This window comes from Arvicanthis niloticus, chromosome 3 (assembly GCF_011762505.2).
Source record: "Arvicanthis niloticus isolate mArvNil1 chromosome 3, mArvNil1.pat.X, whole genome shotgun sequence".
NCBI lineage: Eukaryota > Metazoa > Chordata > Mammalia > Rodentia > Muridae > Arvicanthis > Arvicanthis niloticus.
In genome coordinates, this window is record NC_047660.1 from 969924 (window position 1) to 982582 (window position 12659).

General features: G+C 38.4%; 1 protein-coding gene across 4 annotated transcripts in view; it reads left to right on the forward strand.

Annotated features, from left to right (window-relative positions):
* Positions 1 to 1935: 1935 nt before the first annotated feature.
* Nalcn (sodium leak channel, non-selective) overlaps positions 1936 to 12659 on the forward strand; it is a 276023-nt gene continuing 265299 nt past the window's right edge. For 3 of the 4 annotated variants that reach the window (XM_076930522.1, XM_034498721.2, XM_076930523.1), the window contains exon 1: positions 2076 to 2206. The gene's annotated coding sequence lies outside the window, so the exon portion shown is untranslated. Of the gene's footprint in view, positions 2207 to 12659 lie in introns of all 4 variants that reach the window. The other variant, XM_076930524.1, reaches the window with a different exon arrangement.

The window sequence follows — 12659 nt, forward strand, 5'->3', positions numbered from 1 at the left end:
ATCTATGCTGTTTCTCCTTTCATCTCACACTGTCTAATACAGATTCAATGCTATATCTCACCCATAGAAACTTCTCTTTCTAGGACCAGGAGCTGAAGCAAGAAGAGGCAAACTGTAGCGACTGTACATGCATGTAGCGACTGTACATGCCTATAAAAAGGATACATGGGTTTCCCCAGCTGCTTCTTACTATCTGGGTTACAGATAAGTCCTGATCAGATGCTCAACACTGTACAATAAACTGAAAATCTCAAAGTATTCTAATGTTAGAAATTGGAATTAATTTGTCAAAAACAAGTTGTGTTACAAGGAAAAAAAATCTGTGAATCATATGAACTCACAGAAGAGCAATTCTGAAGAAGACATTTGTTCATGTTTTTCCATTTTGACTGAAAGAAAATTAAAGGAATAATGAGGAGGTAGAGTGGATTAGTAAGGCATTTGGAATAGCAGTCCATAACGAGGGTTTCTTTTTTTATAGAATGAATTCCTAGATTCCAGAATGGGTGTGTTGAGTTTCTCCTACATTCCTGAGTCCCATTGACTTTGCTTGAATCCCATGAACTCTTAAAGAATGCATCATCTGTGGGACTGTGGGTAGCTCCTAAACAGGAGTCAGATTTGTCAGTGGAGATATGACAATTACTGACAGAGCAGGGTCTGAAGTGTCTGTCTGATGTAGAGTATTTCTGAGTAGGTGAAAACCACTACTGAAAAAAATGCTGTTCAATTTTTTTTTATCAAAATCTTGGTGTTAAAATGTTTCATTAGCATGTTTTTTCTAGAATTCTAACTTATAATTGTAAAGAGTAATATACCAGTATGTATTTTAACACTATCAATAAAGTACTATTTAGGTTTAAAAAAGTGGGGAGAAGCAGGGACAGGGATGATGAAATGAACCAGTAAAAAAGTTAAAGTAAATTAGTTGTGGAGTTACCAGTATTGAAATTATTTTTAATTTTATTATGAAAGTGTTTTAATCCTTTGTCTAAATTATAGCTTTTTATATAGTTGGTTATTCTGAAGTTTCTAGAAATTTGATGGAAAAACAATCTCACATTTCTACATATTGTGAAGCACTGATTATTAACATGCACCTTTAAGGAAACACCAGCAAAAACCCACCAAACAACAACAGAAACAAACACTCCACAAACAACCTAATAGGATTGTGAAGATTGGCTTGCTTGTAAAGGTGGCAATTAAAATATATAAGGCTAGAAAATGCGTGTGTGTGTGTGTGTGTGTGAAAGAGAGAGAGAGAGAGAGAGAGAGAGAGAGAGAGAGAGAGAGAGAGAGAGAGAGAGAGATATTTTACTTGGGTTGCTAGGGATACAATATTTTGTGATAGGCAGTTGTTTTTTCACTTAAGCTTTCTTTTAGAGGAAGCTTCATCTGATCCTTAGTGCTTCAAACTGACTGCAAAAGGCATACTTTGTGTCTATGTGATAGTGAAATCATAGGTTGGGAACTCCTGCATGACTGCTAAGGCTGATTGCCTGCAAGTAAACCTTTAGGAGTAAGAACGCAGTGGACCTTGTTTCCTGGGTCTGAACATGGTAGTTGAGATTCAAAATGTCCCTACACTTACTCTACTGGATTCCCTACAAGAATCCAGCTTCAGCCTACCCTGGGTGCTGCAAATAGGGTATGGGGTTAACAATGAACACACTTTAGCCTCTATGTACATGACAATATATTTTAAAGACTGAAAATGTTACTGATGTATTTATTATTTAGCAATTTCATACTTAGGAGCACACCCTTAAGACACCACTGCATAAAATAGCACATTCTGGGCTTGCAGGCCTAGAAGCAGGAGCCCCTAGAACAGCCTGAGAAGACTGCCCAGCTGTTGCTGAAACTGGCTGCTAGAGAAGAGAGGGAAGCCACCTGCAAGTACCGACCCCGGCACTGGCCACCAGCTGCTGCGGCGCTACCTTGAGCATCCTCTGTAGCTCGCGCCGCAAAGCCAACTGCAAAAGGCAAACGAATAAACGCAAGGCCAGGACTCCCGCAGTTCTCCTTGTGCCCCTCGCCCGAGCAGCAGCTGCTAGTGCAGAACCAGCATAGAGCTCACTGAGCCGCCATAGGTAAGGGGCGGCGTCCCCGCCCGCTCAGGCCGGCGCGCCCCGCACGGATCCCGCCAGCCGCCGCTGCTGCAGCCCCAGCACCACGACCATTCCGCGCGCCGCGGTTACAGGTTGGTTATGGCCGCTGGCCCTGGAGGCTGCGGCGCGGCGGGCACCGCGTCTTGCACCAGAGGCCGGGAGGCATCTCGCTCGCCCTTCGCTGGGGCCCTGTCTGGGCAAGGTCTGGGAACCCGGGAGGTGGCAGACAGCTCAGGCTGGGGCGCGCAGGGAAGGGATTCTGGGAGCCACTGTGCGCCACTGTGCGCCCTCTGGTCCCCCATGCAAACTGCTCCCAGGCCGGCCTTAGGAAGTCCTGGGCCGCTGGATGGGGCCTGCCCAGCGTTGGCATCCAGCAGGTGCTGGAGGTGGGGGAAAGCAGGTGGCTGGGGGTGGGGCTGATGTGCATCCAGACCACCACTATGCTGGCCTTGATTGCTGCTAACCTTGATTGCCTCTGGCCTAAACCAGGGTCGACCCACAACTGGGAGGAGGGTTTGGGGAGAATCTCTGCTCCATCAGCTTTTGCGAAGGCCTTCTGGGCCTTGCCCCACCCCATGATCCTGCGGATTGCTGTTTGCTAATTTGCTCTCATTTTATTAATTGTCCTGGTTGAGCAGCTGTCATTAGAGTGACCCTCATCAGCAAGCAAAGTTTTGTCTTGCCAAAGCAACTCCTTTTTGCCTTTGAACCTTTAAGAGCCCAGTTTGGAAGGCCTGGCTGGAGTCAGGAAATAGGTCCAGAACTGTGACCTAGGGGTTAGTTTTCTCTGACTTAAATGTTCCTTTGAGACAACATAATGTCCCTGAACCTGGATGCTATGTTCTTTACTAGAAAAAAAAAAAAAAATCAGCTTTGGGCTCAAATTTCCAAGGACTGTATTGTGAAGGATGTGTGAATACACACACACACACACACACACACACACACACACACAAGAGCTTTGGAAGATTTCCCCAATTTCCCCTGTGGGAAACGGGAAGTAAGGCCCCTTTGTGGCTTTATTTTTTCTGTAGTCCTTAGTCTCTCACATGGGATCAAAAATTAACAGGTAGCTGCTTTTGCTTTTGTTTTTAATTTATTGATTCCTTGTTTCATAGCTTCTGCTGTGTCTTTGTTACCTGGGAGAGGAGCAGGGACTGTGGCAGCTTCTAAACAGCAGGAGTGGCTTTTTACAACCAGATTGTCCAACAATCCAAATAAGAGCTATGCTTTCTTAAATCTCTACAACCTCAGAAATTGATTTTTGAATTGTTTGGTTCTGTGCTGTTTTATGTTGGGCATTCCAATCTCCTCTGATATAATTTTGACCCAGCCATTTGATAAAACCATATAAAGAAAGAGGAAAACTTGAGCTTTGCCAAATAGCTAAAATGTGTGAAGGGTAATTGGCTTCTCTTACCTGCCCATAGGTGAGTAGTAGTGTACTGTCATTGGAAAGAACGGTATTAGAAGTACTATAAAACAAATCCATGATTTGTGAAATGGTTAACAATATAGTTATAACTTTGGGTATGACTTGCAAGGAAATTCAAGAGGAAAAAAATGCACATTTAAAAGAAGAAAATCTACTCAGAATCATTTGCTTACAGTTCAGTGATCTAAAGGTTATATAGTGTTTTCTTTTCCTTTGTAGATAGCAATGTGTTACAGTTGTTTTTTTTTTCTCTTACCCACATAGTGACTGTATATGTCTGTGTGTATCTGTGAAAAAACATATTTATTTCATTTTATTATTCATCAGTGGTGCTAAGATAATTTCAGGTTTATATGCCTGCATGGAAAACAAGTCACATGTAGATCTCAAGGTGTAAGGGAAAGTTCAGTCTCAGCCATGATAGTCTAACATAAGCCAGATATTGAACTAGGATCTGAATGTTCTATAAAGTAAAGAAATGGGCCTAGCCCCTAAAAATCTATCAGGAAAATACCCATTTTCATGTGTGCTTCATCAAGCAGTGAGAAGCACTCCATTCTCATTTGAGTCTGGAAATGATGCTCTTATGCTTCAAGAGGCTGTAAATTATCCTTCCTCCCAAATGGTATCTGCTTTAGAACATGAATGCCTATCCAGTCATATGAGTCTCATCTGTGTCATGGCTGTCCCAAGAAGGTTTGTACCTTCAGAGATTTTCCTTTACAGACATTTTAATATTTTGAATATTTGTTATCTTCTAAAGTATTTCATGTATACTTTTGATATTACAATTACATCATTTCTTTCTTCCCTTTTTCTCTTTCCAGTTCCTCCCATATACTCCTCCTTGCTATCTTTCAAATTTATGGCCTGTTATTTCATTATTATACATGTATGCAAATGCACATTCATATGTATAGCCAACTATAACCAATTCAGTCTATATAATGTTACTTATGTGTATGTTTTTAGTCTGACCATTTGGTATTGGTTAACCAATTGGTGTGCTCTTTCCTGTGCAAGACCATCTCTCCTGCTCTTAGCATTCCTATAGTGGACATTCCTATAGTTCTTTGTGTACTGTTTACAATAGTATATTGGTTGCTGCTGTCCTTGTCCAGCTTATGTTTAGGCAGCCGTGTTAGTGAAACTAAATAGGTTTTTTATTTTAAACAATAAAAGAGATAGAGACAATCAAAGGGTAGGGAAAAGAGATACCCATGTAGTTTTTTAAACATGCTAATACAAATGATTACAATGTCCACATTTTTAGTAGCCTTGTTAAGTTCAGAACTTTTACATAACTGTGGTGATAATGTTAATCAGTCTTTATGCCATTGGTTCTACATACAATTTATTTTAAACATTTGAAGTGTTTTTGTATGGTTTGCTTACTTTACAACTTTGTAAGACTATATAGCACTATCCCCAACAAGCATGGCCTCACTTGATAAACTGTTACATCTGTCATTGGATACTTGTTGCTTCTTCTTTTTCACCGCTATAAAAAATGTCTTGATAAGATGTAATGATACATTAATCAGTTGCTATCTTAAGTGTTTTTATTTTCTGAAAAATTAACAATTATGTTCTTCAGAAGAAGCACATAAGCTTTATGGGCATATGCATATTTATCCAAAGACATATATAAAGTTTAATTTCATTTTTAATAAATTAACTTCATAGTGATGTGTGTGTGACTTCGTGAATTTATGTGCCCCACATGTATGCAGGTATTTGTGGAGGCCAGGGAATGTCAGATATTCTGGAATTAGAGTAAGAAAAGATTATGAAGCATATGAGTGTTGGGAACTGAGCCTAGATCCACTGTAAGGACTGTAAGTGTTCTTAACTTCTGAGTTATCACTTCAACCCCATAAAATATAATTTTTAATAGATATATAATATGTATACATATACTACATTCCATGCTTTAGGTATAAATCTGCCATGTGTGAGTGACCTTCCCTCTGAAAATAAATAATAACTTGACCTTATGACTTTTGTACTATTTAGACTTGTAAGAAATTCTCCCGAAAACCAAGTAACAAAATTGAACCTTGAAACTGAGGTTGAAGCTGAGGTTGGAACTGAGGTTGGAAACTCTAAAAATTGAAAGCTGAAAAAATATTAAATAAATCCAAGAATTTTTAGGCAAAATAGGGGTGGTGCTTATTCTAATTTTGTTTTGCTTTTTCCTTTTTTACATAAACTTCAAATAAGTGATCAAAGGAATATTAGTTAAAACTCTGTACTCACAAGTTGAGGAAGAAGAAGAACATAGATTCTGGACCTTAGAAATAAAACCTTTTGGGTTGAACCCCAAAATATATTGCAGTTTACAGCTCTCTCTAGGAGGGCTGTACAAACCTAAGAAAAAGAAATTTTAGGATAACCTCCTAATGTTAGGATGGTGATGGCTAACACTGGGCACTGGATGTTAGTGAGACAAATATTTCACTTCTAAAGCAGCTTCCCCAGCAGGTCCCAGGACAAGTAGAGCTATACCCAAGGGAATATGCTCATATGTCAGGGACTAAACTAGTTAGTTCAGAAGAGGAGCAGGTGCAGAGCTCCAGGGACATAGCAAAGAAAGATTAGAAATACAAAAGGCAAGAACCCTGTAGCCAAAGAAGTCATTTATGGGGAGATCAAGAGGGAAAATTATATCCAATTATGCAAAGGAAAGAGATGAAAGGAACACTTTGTCTGCAGAGAGGATGGCATGTCTGGAAGATGGCCAACAAAGACATACACACATGCTCTTCATGACCAAGAAAACAGCACAGATGGAACACAGCCATGTTTCAGAGTGAAATAAGATCGTTTTCCCCTTTTAGATAAAAACGTATCCAAATACACAGATCAAAATAGGCGGTCATGTGCCAGGAAAAATAAATAAAGCAGAGCCAACGTCTACATATAGCTTGGTGAAGACTGAATTTGAAAACGAGAAGGGTAAGAGCACATCAGCATTCTGATCAAGTGTTTGCTTTTTTTAAAAAAAATTATATGTGTGCAAATTTCAGACCGACTTGATATTCTCTATTCCAAGTTATCAATAAACAGTAAAATAAAATTCTAAAAACTGGATAATTCTGAAAAATATTAAAGAACAGTTTTCTTACAGGTTCAAAAAAAGATGCACACAAGGCTACTCAAAACAGTGAGATTGAAGTATATGAATATCAGGAAATCAGTTAAATAAAGAGAAAAATGACTTTGAGGCAGTTACAGTTGCTATCTTCAGTAAAGTTTTGAGTACAGACTCCTTACAAACATAATTTTAGCCTTATGGAATGGATACTTTGAAATATTGTTGGTAGCTAACAGTATTATGAATGAGAGAAAATGTGGCTTGGAAATCCAGTGGCCTCTGAGAGCTCTGGGCCCTAAAAGGACACTAGGAATGAACATTCCAGGTGAAGGAGTAAAGAAAATGGAAAAGTGAGAACTGCACAGAGAAGGAATAGATAAAAATTGGAAATTAAAACACAAATGAGTTAATTATAAAATACTAAAGCTCTGTATCATACAGATAGCAAGGGCTACATTATCTCTAGTCATAATTAGGCTGTAGTAATATTTCTGTGGCATATATTTATTGTGTGTAGTGATGAGTTTCTTAAGAACAGTTTCTAATATATCATATTCTCTGCCCATACTCACCTCACAGCCCTTTTCTACTCCTCCTTTCCCACAAACTGTCCTTCTTCCTTCTCTTTGGCTTTTGCTTTCATGCTATATACATGCATATGAATATATTATGTGCATATATATGGTTTAATGTATCTATAAATATTCTGGGGTCCAAAAATGAGAGAAATAAAATATTAATCTCTGGGTCTGGCTTACTTGGCTTAATATGATGATCTCCTGTTATTATCTAGCAAGTATGTTTCATTTATCTTTATAGCAGAATAAAAATCTCATTGTGTGCACAACACATTTTCTTTAGCCATTGGTCTGTTAACAGACATTTAGGTTGATTCCGTGGCTTGGCTACTGTGTTAAATACTGCAATAAAGATGGTTGTGCAATTGTCACTACTCATTTAGAGTCCTTTGTTTATAGTCCCAGGAGTCCTATGATTTGGCTGTAGGTAATTCTAGTTTTACCCTGCTGAGGAGTCTCTATGCTGTTTCACAGTGACCTGACAACTTTTCATCCCCACCCTCAATGTATAGTGGTTCTCCCACCCTTGCTAGCATTTATTGTTTTATTTCTCAATTATCACTATTGTCTGTGGTGAGATTGAATCCCAGGGTAATTCTAATTTTTTCATTTTCTTGATAGCTAAGGATGTAGAGTGAGTAAGTGAGTGAGTAAGTGAGTATTGACAATTTGTATTTCATAATTTGAGAACTATCTCATCTCATTAATGTGTTTATTGTTGTGTTGTGTGAGTTTTTGCTATTTAAGTTTTTTCTTGAGTTCTTTAAATATTCTAGACACTAATCCTCTGTCAGATGTATAATAATAATCTATATTCATCCGTAGCAAGGGTTAGAATGCTGGAAATAAGGCTGTTATTGGAGAAACTGGATGATCTGTTGGTGGTAATCAAACAGGGGTTGACAACAGTTCTACTAGTAGAAACAGAATACTAACAAATTTAGTTACCAAAAAAAAAAAAGATTAAAATGGAAAAATGGATTGAACACAAGTTGCGTTTCTAAGATTGTAGGATTCTGAACATTTTTATTAGTGTTTTGTCATGACTGCAGAAACCAACTACTTATCTTTCAAAGCACAAGCTGAATTGTTTTATTTGTTTTCTTTTTAACTGTTATTATTATGAAACCCACACATGATTTCTGAAGTAGAAGAGATATTTTAATAAAATAATTAGTTTATACTTTTTATTGCAAACAAATTTTTTTCTGCAGTATATTCTGATCATGGTCACCCACCCCAACTCTTTCCTGATATTTCCCACCTCCCTACCCAACCAATGGCATACCCTTTCTTTATCTCTCTAGAAAACAAATACCTTCTAAAAGTACAAATTATAGAAGTATTTCACACCTAAGATACACATTTATATTAGCAAAATAAGTCTTTCATGTTTTATAGCTGGGAGACATTAGTTATAAAAATTTATTGAAATTTAAAAACTAAACAATATGCAACTGAAGCAGAGAGGAACCTTCTGAGCATGAAACATGGAAATGTATTTAACCTTTCTTCCCATGGGCTAAAATACAGATATTAAAATGTACATTATAAGTAAGACTAAAGATTAACAACACTTGCTGATTTGGGAAGAACTTTCCTTGAATTATCATTTTTATTTACCTCAGTTCAAGATAGATACATAGATAGATAGATAGACAGAGACAGACAGACAGACAGACAGACAGACAGACAGACAGACAGACAGATATTGCAGTAATTACTTAAAAACCGGCCAATGGTCAAGCCAACTATCTAAGCTGCAGCAGCTCTGCCTAGCTCAGCTGCCATGTTCCGAGGCCAGAGGCCACATGCATGCTGCAGCTAGAATCAGCCAGTCAGAAACTCCAGCCCTGCCACCCATGAGATGCCAGCTGTGTCTGCAAGGCTGGGCATTGCCCAGACCATACCGCCAACCACATGGCCTCAGTACAAATGAGATTCTAATGCTTAGATTATCCAAAGGCTTTATATATTTGGTAATGATCAATAACAAGATGCCCATACAATCAGAGGTGTAATCTAGTACCCAACCTAGATATGCCAACTACCTTTGACTGCCAGAGACACGTGAACATCTGCCTCCATGTTCCCTTCTCTTTCATCTCTCTTTCCTCTCCTAGCTCCTCCTCTATCTTCTCCTCACTCCTCCTCTCCTTACTCCTCCCACCTTAGCTCCTCCTACAGACAGACAGACAGACAGACAGACAGACAGACAGATAGATATATTTAATGGATAAAAATAACTTTCCCTAGTGATTCATAAAACAATTTCCCATTTAAAATGTTTCTTTCATTTAAAATAATTTTATTCTTTGAAAATTTTATATAATATATTGGTTATATTCTCTCCCATATTCCTCTAACAATGCCTAAATTCATTCTTATTTCCCTATGTTCAACTTCCTACCTTTAAAAAAACAATCAAATGTGTACTGCCCAGGTATTCTTTATAAAGAGCTGGACACTGAAGTAGAGTCAACTAACCAACTAACCCCTAAATAAAACTGACTCTCTTTTCTTATAACCATCAGCTATCCAAAGCTCCCTGGTTGGAAAAAAGGCTTGTAAACCTTTCCCCCACACAAACTAGAATATTGACTGTTTTGATCTTGTGATATCAACCAGGGTTTTGGGAGTTCAAGAGTGCAGCAGTTGGCACTGTCATGTCCAGGAAACAGTTTCTGTTTCTGGTCCTTCTCAACTTCTAACTCTTATAATCTTTTCCCTCTTTCTTCCACAGTGGTCTCTGAGCCTTTTTTTTTATCAGGCTGCCTAGAAAGCAATACCCTTCTATCACCCTAAAAGCTAACTGTTAGGTGGAATCATCCTGGTTATCACCAACTTGATTGTTCTATTTGCTGTGACTTCCCCTTGAATTTTTAGTTTAACATGTCCTGAAGGCCCTCAGAACAATATTCCCACTGCTTCTGGTTTCATACCAGAAATAGATAGTAACACCCTTGTGCTGAAGAGCCTTCATACAGGCACATGCTGACATGGAATTCCTGTGGATGTTTAAGGACATCTCTGAGGAGTCAGTTCTCTCCTTGTAGGATAAGAGAGGCTTCAGAGACTAAGTACAGAATCCCATGGTGATTTTTAACTTTGAAATTCTTTCCTTAAACTTTCCATACACCTTTGTTTTATTCGGGATGTCAAAGAGTTAGAAATATTTGTTCTAGAGAAGACAAAGACTAGTTTGGCATGTTGACTGAATTTTGTAAGTAAAGGCTGAGAGAGGATACTTAATCTCCATGACTTCCTGATTTCTCGCTTTGTGGTCAATAGAGAATCTAAAATCATCAGATCAATAGAAGCAGAAAGTAAGATGCTGGATTCCAGGGCATAGAGTAGGAAGAAATGGAAGGCTTCTAACTGCTGGGGATAAAGTTAATTTTTGCAAAATGAATAAATCTTAGATATCTGCCTTATGACATTGTTCCTATGATGAATAATATTAATTGCCCAAAGCTTTGTTCAGAGAAAATAGCTTATGTTAAGTATTCTTACAATATAAGATAATTTTGTACACATACTCTTCTGTATAGTTACTACTGAAGAGTGGAATCAGGGCCTTGCCTCTACTGGGCAAGTGCTCTACCACTGAACTACCTTCAGCCCTGTGTTACTCTTCATTTTGAGGAATGAATCTCACTGAATTACCAGTGCTTGCCTTTGACTGACTATATAGCCTGATGACTTGAATTTGTGGTCTTCCTGGCTTAGACTTCTTAGTAACGAGGCTATTAGGCCTGTACCAACAGGCCCAATTAATAAATTCGTTGTTGTTGTTATTGCTGTTGCTTGTTTGTTTAATTTGTTTTGACTGCAATGTCATGTGTAACACAAGTACTGACTTGTTTCCCCCTGCCATACTATGCTAGTTTGAACATGTAGATTATAAGACAAAACAAGGCTCAAATATGATAGTTTATTGTGAATTCTTTTACTAAAGTCAATAATGTTACAGGTCAAATCAAGTTTCATTTTCATAATTTAAACAGCCACAACAAAATCCTCAAATCCTTGCATTGCCTTTAGCATCAGTTTAGAAAGAACCAGAAAAAAAAAAAAAAAAAAAAAAGAATATGCTGTTGTTACTTGGACTTCAGGGATTCAGCATAAAAAAAATATTAGAGGATTCATTTTCTGTCTCTAGTCAGTGGCCTTTTGGAAAAAGACAAAGGAAGTGTCTGTCTTTGAAGATGGAACTTGGATGTGTTTGTCTGTGTCTGTGTGGTCATTCACCTTGGGTGGCCTGGCATCCTGTTGAAGACAGTAAAGCCTGTAGCAGTCTGTTTTTGCAGAACAACATCTGAGTTAGTGAAGGTCAGGACACAAAAGAACCCAAGAGAAAAACTGCTTTTGGGAGAGTGAGAGAAGGAGAAAGGGAGATGGAGGAGAGAGTGTGTAAAGGGAAAGGAAGGAAGGGAGAGGAGAGAAAAAATAGCATACAGTCAAAATCAAGGGAAATACTTTTAAATACTAGACTACAAATTTGTTTGCCTCCTGATTTTGATGATCACATTGAGGATAAGAACTGCTTCAGAGAGAAATCAGAAAATAGGAACACTGCCTGACACATAGCAATGCCTCAACAGTGTTCTCAGCTCCAAGGTGAAAATAAATAAATAAATAAAGGATTTTACAAGTAATTACAAAGATCCTGTAATGGCAGGAGAGAGGGGGGGACAGCTGCTCTGTCAACTCCCAGGAATCAAAATTTTTAACACGTTTTAGTTCTACTAGCATGATACTCTCATGCCCTCTGTGGTGTGGCATAGGCTGTGGGTCAGAGAAAACCACTCACCCTTCTATCTTCCCTCTGAGCCGAGGTCAAGTGAGAAGAAAAGGTACAACCAGCTCAACAAAATTCTGAGCGAAGGATCTCCAGAGGGCTGAAGGAAGCTTCTGGAGAGACCTGAAGAACCTGCCATTTCAGGCCTAGAGGCAGGCATTCTCTGACTCAATTTCTTTTCTTAAACCTGGATGGGCAGGACTCAGAGACTCCCATCTTGTTCTCTGGGACACACAGAAAAATGGTTCAATTCATAAAGCCCCCAAAAGCTCTGATAGAAGCAAGACATAAGGGGCAGACTCATGGAGGGAAACCCTGGACCTGCATCTCTGCCAGCTTAGCATACACTAGCTCTGTGTGTGTGTGCCTTCTCTAAGCCCTAGTTTTATAGTAGAAACTAAACAGATACCTGTTTCATTCAGACATGATTAGGAGCTGAAATAATTTATGCAAAGTCCTGTACCAAATTCATGAGAAAAAAAAAATCTTACCAAATGAAATGGTCTAAAGTTTTATTTATTTATTTATTTATTTATTTATAGATGTATAATTATTTTTATTTTATGTGTATTGGTGTTTTTGCCTGTGTGTATATCTCTGTATGTGAGTGTGTTAGGCGCTTGGAACTAGAGTT